We start from the raw sequence: 9077 nt of genomic DNA on the forward strand, positions 1-9077 counted from the left end.
TGCTGTTTCAATATATGACATAAATGTTTAAGTAAAGCTGCAATCCTATGCACTTACTTGGAAATAAATCCATTGAAGCCAGTGGGACTTGCTTCTGTGTAAACATGCATAGTAAGGTGCTATAAACCACAGTCTAATCATCTTGTTCCTCAGTTGGAAATAAATAAGTAAAATATGACTTTTTGCAAATGGAATTTAGTAGGAAATGCAAGTAGGAATTCAAATTTGTAATTTAAATAATGAAGAAGAAGTTATTTTGAGATCAGAAACCACAACTTTCTAGTCTAAATGATGTCAACTTTTACCAAACTTCAGTTGTAAGATGCCATCAACAGTAAGACACACACTAATTTCAGGACTGCCACCATACATCTGTGATTCCAAGGGCCCTTCCATACAGTCCTATATCTGAATATCAAGGCAGTGTGGACTTACATAACCCAGTTCAAAACAGATATTGTAGGATTTCCTGCCTTGATATTCTGGGATGTAAGGCTGTGTGGAAGGGCCCTAAGATACACCCCATTTTAGAGATGTTTAGCTAGGAATCAAAGTGTGTCTTAGAATCAAAGAAATACAGCTTATAATTCCAGGGTTTCTGACCAAGGGTAAGTCTAGAATTATATGTGATCTGGCTGTAGAATTTATTTTAGGACCTCATTACAGGCAGGGGGAAGCAGGAGGTAGTGTCTTTTCCTGTTGCATTTTGTAGCATTTCATCTTGAAAAAAGAGAATTTACCCCCATCACACAGAATGTGCCTCTGCTCGATTTGAGTTAAACCATATACTTCATTCCTCACCACACAGGTGGCTGTTATCTCCTCCCATTCCGTCACCTGCCCATGTAACAAGCTTTTAATTTGTGTTTTTTTTTAAATTACACAATTGCAGAAGAGCTTTCAAAACAGGAAAAAGTTAGAATTTCAAAGGTTCAAAATTGTGCAGTACCAGCAAAAAAAATTAAGGTTAGAATTATGTACAAGATTGTTTCTGTGTCTGAGGAGTAATGGCAGCAAAAGGAGCATTGCGGGGCATGAAAAGCCTGCCCACATGCGAGCCCACACTGAAATGTCACAAAACAAACTGAAGATGGGCAAATGCTCAATTTTTTCATCCCATGGAAAAATATTTATTATTATTATTCTACATTTATACCCCTCCCTTCTCACCCCAGTGGGGACTCAGGGTGACTTACAATCCATGGCATACAATGCCCCATTACACATATAATAATAAACTTAACATATCAATTTAAACAATTAACATATCAATTTAAACATACAATAATAAACATGACATAATAATTCAAATATAAATACAATAAAAAGTTTAGAAGTAATTCAAATAAAAATACAATTAAAAAGCTTAAAAGTAAACATACAATACTTCAAATATAAATACAAAAAAAGCTTAAAAGTAAACATTCAATCCCAACCAAAGTGGGCTGATGGAATAAGTGGTCAGAAGCAACAGGAGAGGCCCGAAAATGAGTGCCCGCACAGGTGTTCCAATGTCCAAATGATGGGCAGCGTGGCCATGGAGGCACCTCGCGCAGGTGTTCTGGCAGCCGGGCAATGGGTGGCACAGCCATTAAAGTAGCAGGGCAGCGAGGTTGCAGAGGCCATGTTCTCTCCCTGCTTAGTCATATATATTAAAACAATCATTAAAAGCACATCAACATTAAAAACCACTCGTTTGAAATCACACAGTCCAATATTGTAGTTTGTGGCCGTTCCAGATTGTCATTGCATAATTCTATGCTTTCTTACTGCATTGATAGATTACTAACCAAACATTTGATCCCACATGCAAGTTTTTAACTTTTTCCTGAAGGTCAGGAGGGAGGGGGCTGATCTAATTTCACTAGGGAGGGAGTTCCATAGCTGAGGGACCATCACTGAGAAGGCCCTGTCTCTCATGCCTGCGAAGGAGCTGGGATCGAGACCAGGGCCTCCCCAGAAGACCTTAACCTCCTAGCTGGCTCATAGAGGGAGATACGTACAGACAGGTAAATTGGGCCTCACTTATGGCCATTGTTTCTGCAGTGGCATGTGCCCAAAAAGTTTTAACTTCTTTCTGACAAATTTCATCACCTGACAAATAGATGACCACAGGGAAATGGTATTTCCATATAAAAATATGAGATTTCCACACAATTATACTCCTGTTACTCATCTTTCATTTCTTGTATTTTCATGATTTTCCCAGATAACAAGTTGACACTTCATTTTCTCAATTTCTCTCTTTAAAGACACTAACACCTTAACCCAAATATTTTGTTTCTCACCCAATGATTCTTTTTCTGATGAAGAAGGAATGAACATATTTCATCAATTGTAAGACAGCAATACACACCGCTTTGTCTCTCTGGGCTGACACTCTTTGTCACTGTCATTGCTGGAAAAAAAGAGAATGGCAGTAGTAGCTGAGAGAGCTGGGGAAACCAGCTGAGATAAAAGGGGGGGCAGCTGAGAGAGTGGAAGAGTGGAGGTGGCAGTGGTGAAAAGATATTCTGTGTGCCAGGATCATGAGGCAGTCACAATGGAGAAGTAATGGAGAGCTGCTGCCTCATGCTCCTGGCACGCACAACTTTCTTTCCATCTCCTCTCTTCACTCCTACCACCCCCACTCTTCCCTTCCCTACCTTTCCTTTCACCCTCTCAGCCCCCACTACCACACCTGATCCTTTAAAAAAATCCCACGAGTCTAGGACATTGATTATAAGATGTACCTGTTACCAAAAACCGGGACCCCAAAATCCGTGACCAGGAGAGGTCCAATCATATAGTCAGGGAGGGTCTTTTAGAAAAGCATGACCTTTTAGAAAATGGCAGTCATAACATTTTAGAGAAAAGCCAAAAACCCATTTGAGTAGAATCTTCTCAAATGATATACAACCAAATGTAACTATGCAAGGCAATTGGCTACAGTTGTTAGACTGAACAACCTATTGTCTCTCATCTGTTAGGAACAGAGAATATGCCAATGCATAAAATAGCAGTTCTTCCAAAGTGTTTTTCAGTGCCACACACACACACACACACACCATCCCATTAACACTCGAGACAAAATAAAGTAGACTTCGATAAAAATAACATATTTGGTTTACTCACAACCTTCATGTGTTCAGCATACACAGGTACACAGGGCTGGGCTTTATCACAGCTAGTTAATCACCAGCAGCAATAGATCTTACCAGTTGAAAGATTGGCAGTTTGAAGCCCAGGTCAGAGTGAGCACCCAACCTTCAGCCCAGCTTACTGTCCACCTAAGCAGTTCCAAAACAGCTGTGAGTAGAGAAATTCGGCACTGCTTAAGTAGGGAGGTATTTTATAGCATCATAAACGAAATATCAGAAAATGCTGGTGATCAAAGGAAAGAGGGTGTCTGTGATCAAGGGCTCTTCATCATAGAGGATGGAGTGAAAGCACCTGCCTGTGGCCGGAATAGACCACACCTCCAGGACACCTAAGTTGGGAGAAAAATGCCAACATAATACCTCTATCTGTTGTCTGTCCTGTCTGTTTAATGGCATTGAATGTTTGCCGTGTATGTGTTCTATGATCAACCCCGAGTCCCCTTCAGGGTGAGAAGGGCTGAATATAAATGCTGTAAATAAATAAATAAATAAATGCACAACTTATCCGTCAGTTACAGATATGTTTGAGATAGTTTCTGTGCCATCCGATCACAACATCTCTCTTAGAATAAACAGCAGGCAAATGTTTGCAAGTCTGCAATCTGAGCAGTCCCAGAGTCTAAAAAAGTCTGTGCTGTGTGCTCGTCCTAGAATGGATCATGTGGTCTTCAGCCCCTCCCACACCTTCTCAGGAAAAACATAGAGCAAGGAAATAAAGCTGCATATCAGAACATACATACACTAAGTAAGCAACAGGATTATAAACAAACAAATCACTAGAAGAGGTTTGAAGAAGGTTATAATTTCCAACAGGGTCCCACTGGCTGACACTCAAGAATGACCCTTTCTCCACAAGCATCCCTAGGGGCTAATCCTATTATTCCTCTGGGCAGTTGATACAATCACCAGATATCCTTCCTGGCCAACAATGAACCCTCGGTTCAGCCAGCTTGAAAGTTCACCGAGTCACCCATCACCCTATCTTTCTTTCTCTCTGGAAACCCATCCAGTGTTTTCTCAGCCAGGACCCATTGTAAAATTCTTGCTGACAGAATTAAAACATTAGGATCATCAGTCTCAGACCTTGCCCATATTCCTTCCCTTAAGCACCCAAAGGAGATGGATGCAGAATACATCTACAAACTGAGCAATGACAGTATTAAATATCCTGCCAGACTAGGAAAGCCATTAGCTGCAGCAACTGACAGCATACCTCCACCAATGAGTGCACAGATTGTAACTTGCACCAATCAGCATCTGGAGCACCAAAGGTCCATTATTTCAGATTGCTGTCAAGTCTCTATAGATGCTCTGTATGTATCCATTGCCTTTTAGTTTGATTTGGTAGTACTTCCTCCTCGACATCCTGTTTGTGTCTGATTTGGAACTTCAGAACCTCGGCACACCAGGAATCCAAATCTACAGTTCTGTGAAGCTGAAATCACATAACACCAGTTTGTGAACTTCAATTATTATTATTATTGAGGGTAGGGGTGCATCTTAGACTCTGTGAAATAGAGTATTGCTCATCTCAAACAACTGCTGCCTATTCCAAAGCTTTATCACGCAGTTCCATTACTCAGTATTGCAAATGCATGAAACACAGTCTCAGAAAAGGTATTTCCAGAATGGAAGAATTTGACCACCTTTGTAAATCTCCCTCTCAGGGAAAATCCGACAAAAGTCATTATGACGTTTATGAATTTGCAAATCTATATGAAAATCTAAATGTCTACAGTTTCATGTGATGCAGATTATAACTTAAAATGTAAACCATTTTTTAAAGACCCACTGCATTGAGGTTGTCAAAATGATTGATGGGAACACTGCTGTTTGTCTATGTTCTTTTCTCAGCAGTCCCAAATTGAATCAACATGCTAACTGAGCATAAATTAATGTTATTATCTCCATACAGTTTTCTGAAAATTGTGTCAACTTTGCTCTTGCCAAAGAAATGTTTCTGGCATATTTGATGTAGTTCTACGGAGTTAGGAAAAAATCTAAATAAAGGCAGCAAACAGTTGTAACTATTTAAGTCAAATCAGTCTCCTTGAAACAATGGTCTTGCTCTTTTGTTAGAAGAAGCTTAACTGCTCCAAACTTTTCAGCAAAAAAAGAACAACATAAAAGAATAATGACCATGAAAAAATAGTCATTATGAAAAGTTAAGGCCTCTCTTACCTTTAATATCTCCTCAGAAATAGACATTGTTTGACAGTCAAATTAGCATACTAATCAGTAACTCTTCTTGTCTTTAAGACTGTGTAGTCAAATAAGATGATTATTTACCCTTTACTTTAAGTGACTAAGGCCCCTTCCACACATTATCTGCTTTGAACTGGGATATATGGTAGTGTGGACTACCATAACCCAGTTCAAAGCAGATATTGTGGGATTTTCTGCCTTGACATTCTGAGTGGCCTTCCACAAAGCCTTATATCCCAGAACATCAAGGCAGAAAATCCCACAATATCTGAGTGTGGATTCGGGGCCCTTCCACACAGCCCTATATCCCAGAATATCAAACGAGTAAAACCCACATTATCTGAGTGTGGATTCAGATAATCCAGTTCAAGGCAGATAATGTTATATGGCTGTGTGGAAGGGCCCTAAATGTCCCCTGAAGGGGACTCGGGGCTGATCATGCACATCTAATCACCTCTCAACAAAAGATTCCCCCAGGCACTGCCAAGCCATCAAATGCTAATTAAGGTGGTCAGTTGAAACATTCACACCTAGCTCCACCAGACATGAGTCCTTTGTCTCACCCTGGTCATTCCACAGATATATAAACCCTTTTTTCCTAGTTCCAACAGACCTCACTACCTCTGAGGATGCTTGCCATAGATGCAGGCGAATCGTCAGGAGAAAATGCCTCTAGAACATGGCCATATTGCCCAGAAAAATCTACAACAACCCAATGATTCCGGCCATGAAAGCCTTCTACAATACATTGTCCTCATTTTGTCAACATAGTGTAAAAGTAACTGGGCCCATATTTTATTAGTTTGTTTGCAAGAAGATCATGGGAGACCTTGTTAAAGGTATTACTAAAATCAAGATATATTATATCCGCGGCATTCCCTGCATCTACCAAGCTTGCAACTCTATTGAAAAATAATACTGTGCACTAGTTAACAATGGTACTGTGCACCAGTAAACTACTCATAAGCTACTTAGTTTGATCCAGAGTAATTTTTTAAGAATTGCTTGTTGTGTTTCTACTCATTTGTTTTGTCTTCCTAATAAAGAAATAATTGTTTTTAATTTACTTGTCTTCTTTTTGTTGTTTTTACATATGCATGTTTTTTATGTTATTGTATTTTATATTGTGTTCACTTTTATGTTTGTTTTTAGGCACTTTGTCTGTAAGCTGCCCCAAGTCCCTTTGGGGAGATGGTGGTGGGTTGTAAGAATAAAGTACTAGTAGTAGTTGTTGTTGTTGTTGTTGTTTTGGAGTAATTTTGAGTTAATTGTTGTTATCAAACCCTTTATCCTGCAAAGATCCTCCAGAGAGTTAGTGCCTGGCACAGCTTTCCCCCCCAACAAGTAAACTCAGACATTGCTCTTATCACTCTCTGTTCACATATTTATGTGAACTATTCTTATAGATTGCACCAGTGATTCCAGATGTGAAAGGGCTTGGGAAATTGTATGATGTTAGTTTGCATAGGAGCAGTTGGCAGCTGGGAAAATGCAGTGAGGACTAATTATGGCTCCCTGAACAATCTCTGGTGACTGGTGAATACGCAACCTTAGTGAGACTTAATTAAATTTCTGGACTCACTGACAAAGCAACCACAAGAGCACTACAGTCAGGTAACGAATTCCCCTCTCCCTTCATTGTAATATATATAAAACCTCATTTGGAGCTGCACTGGGTCCAAGAGTTACCAGAGATATGGAAGTCTGACGGAGAAAACTATATCTGTAATATTTGTGCAGTATTTCATAAAAACATGTACTTACTATTCTACATTTCATGATGCTTCTTCTTCTTCCTCCTCCTTTTCTTCTTTTTCTCCAGAGTTTAATGGCCAGCAACAAAAGATATCTCAGATAGGTTCATCCTTTTCCCCCTTGCAATGCATAGCACAGGGAAAAGGGAATGATGGCATTGGCACATGTGGAAGGCTAGACCAGTTAAAATTAGAACTGGTCAAGCTGTCCACACCAACCCTGAAGTTCAGGACAGCTCTGGAATTTCGGAGACTCCTGCTAACATAGGATAAAAATGGCGGGCATCCAGATATTGATACCACTGCTCCTGATGACTTCTCCTAGTGGTTTTATGTATATGTTAAATAGCATGGGAGTCTAAACAGACCCCTGAGGAACTCCACAGGCCCCGCAGCACTTTCTGAAAAGCACACAAATCTTTGCCTGTAATGCCTTAAGCGGCATTAGAAACAAAGATTTGGAATCTTACTTGCATGTCACACTACAAAGAACAATTTATCAGGTTTGGAGCTGTCAGACACTGACATGATAAGGAATAACACAACATGAATAATGTTTCCCAGAAATCCAGCTTCTTTAATTATAAGCCTCTCTCCCCCTTTCCGCAAAGAAAGACAGAAGATGCAAAAACACTAATTTCATGCACTGTGCCTGAATGATGTCTCTGTGCTGGCTTTTCCAGATGGCAACCCCCTTCTACTGCAATAACTAATGATGTGGGTATATTTAGGGGAAATCTAATAACAGTCTTTAACCTTCAACAGCAAAAAGCATGTTGTACAAAATGTTCTTTGGGATGCATTAACAAATATCAATTACTTTAATCACTGATGTGCAATCAGCTGTAATAATCAAAATTAATTTTAAGAAATAATTAAACAGACCCTAAGGCAAATTGATGGGGCCAACACTGTATGGTATCATGGACTCAGCACACCTGAAAGGAAGTGACTCATTCTAACTCCAAAAAAGGAAGCAAAGGACAAGTATCGTATTTACTCTCCAATGGTTTACGGTATTTTGTATTGCTGGAAATGTCCTTCAGATATTTCAGAATCTATTATTTTAAAATCTGGAATTAAAACTATCAGATTTTGGGTTACAACCTTACAAGACCAGGAGATTGGAAGCTAAAGCTGATTTCTTAATATGCTCCATGATTTGTAATTATGATGTGCAATGCCACGAATTGTGCTTGCTTACCATTCATACACCCACATGGAGTGCCTAGAACAAGCAAAGGTGTGCCATGTTGTCTTGATTCTATAAACAGTAAGCAGGCATGGTTTGACAGCTCTTGGGAGAATCCTTTAGCAATACAGAATTACTTTGCTCAGATACAAAGCGAGACTGGAATCATGAGGGGTACCCCATCCTCTTCATCAAGGTTTGGCTTTAAAAACTCTGATTTAAATAAAATAATCAGTCCTAAGTAGAATCTACTATATAAAAGAGACTTATATACATACTGATTTACAAATTTCATGGATCTATTGTAATATATCATGGCCCCCTTGTCAAAGTTCTTACTGAAATCAAGATATGTTACATCCACAGCATTCCCTTCATCTACTAAGTTTGTAGCTCTATTAAAGAAAGAGAATTCTGGCATGAGTCATTTTAGAAAAAAAACATGTTGATTTTTGTGATCATGACATTCCTTTCTAAATTATTAGAAACTGTCTGTTTAATTATCTGCTCTAGAATCTTTCCTGGTATTAATGTCAGGCTGAATGGAACGTAAGTGCTTGGATCTTCTTGATATGTCTTTATGTTTGAGCTCTCCTTATATTTTTCCCTTTTTGAGGTCATGCCACCACATTCAATTTTCCTGTCATTACCATATGACAAAGCTTGTTTATAAGTGCTACATAAAATGTCGCTCTATCCTTATTAGGAGCAGATACCTCTAACAACAAAGTTTTTACTCCTTCTAAGTCAACCATACCTCTGCCTTTATCTTCAATCAAAAGTTAT

Source organism: Anolis sagrei, chromosome 3, assembly GCF_037176765.1.
Source record: "Anolis sagrei isolate rAnoSag1 chromosome 3, rAnoSag1.mat, whole genome shotgun sequence".
NCBI classification, from domain to species: domain Eukaryota; kingdom Metazoa; phylum Chordata; class Lepidosauria; order Squamata; family Dactyloidae; genus Anolis; species Anolis sagrei.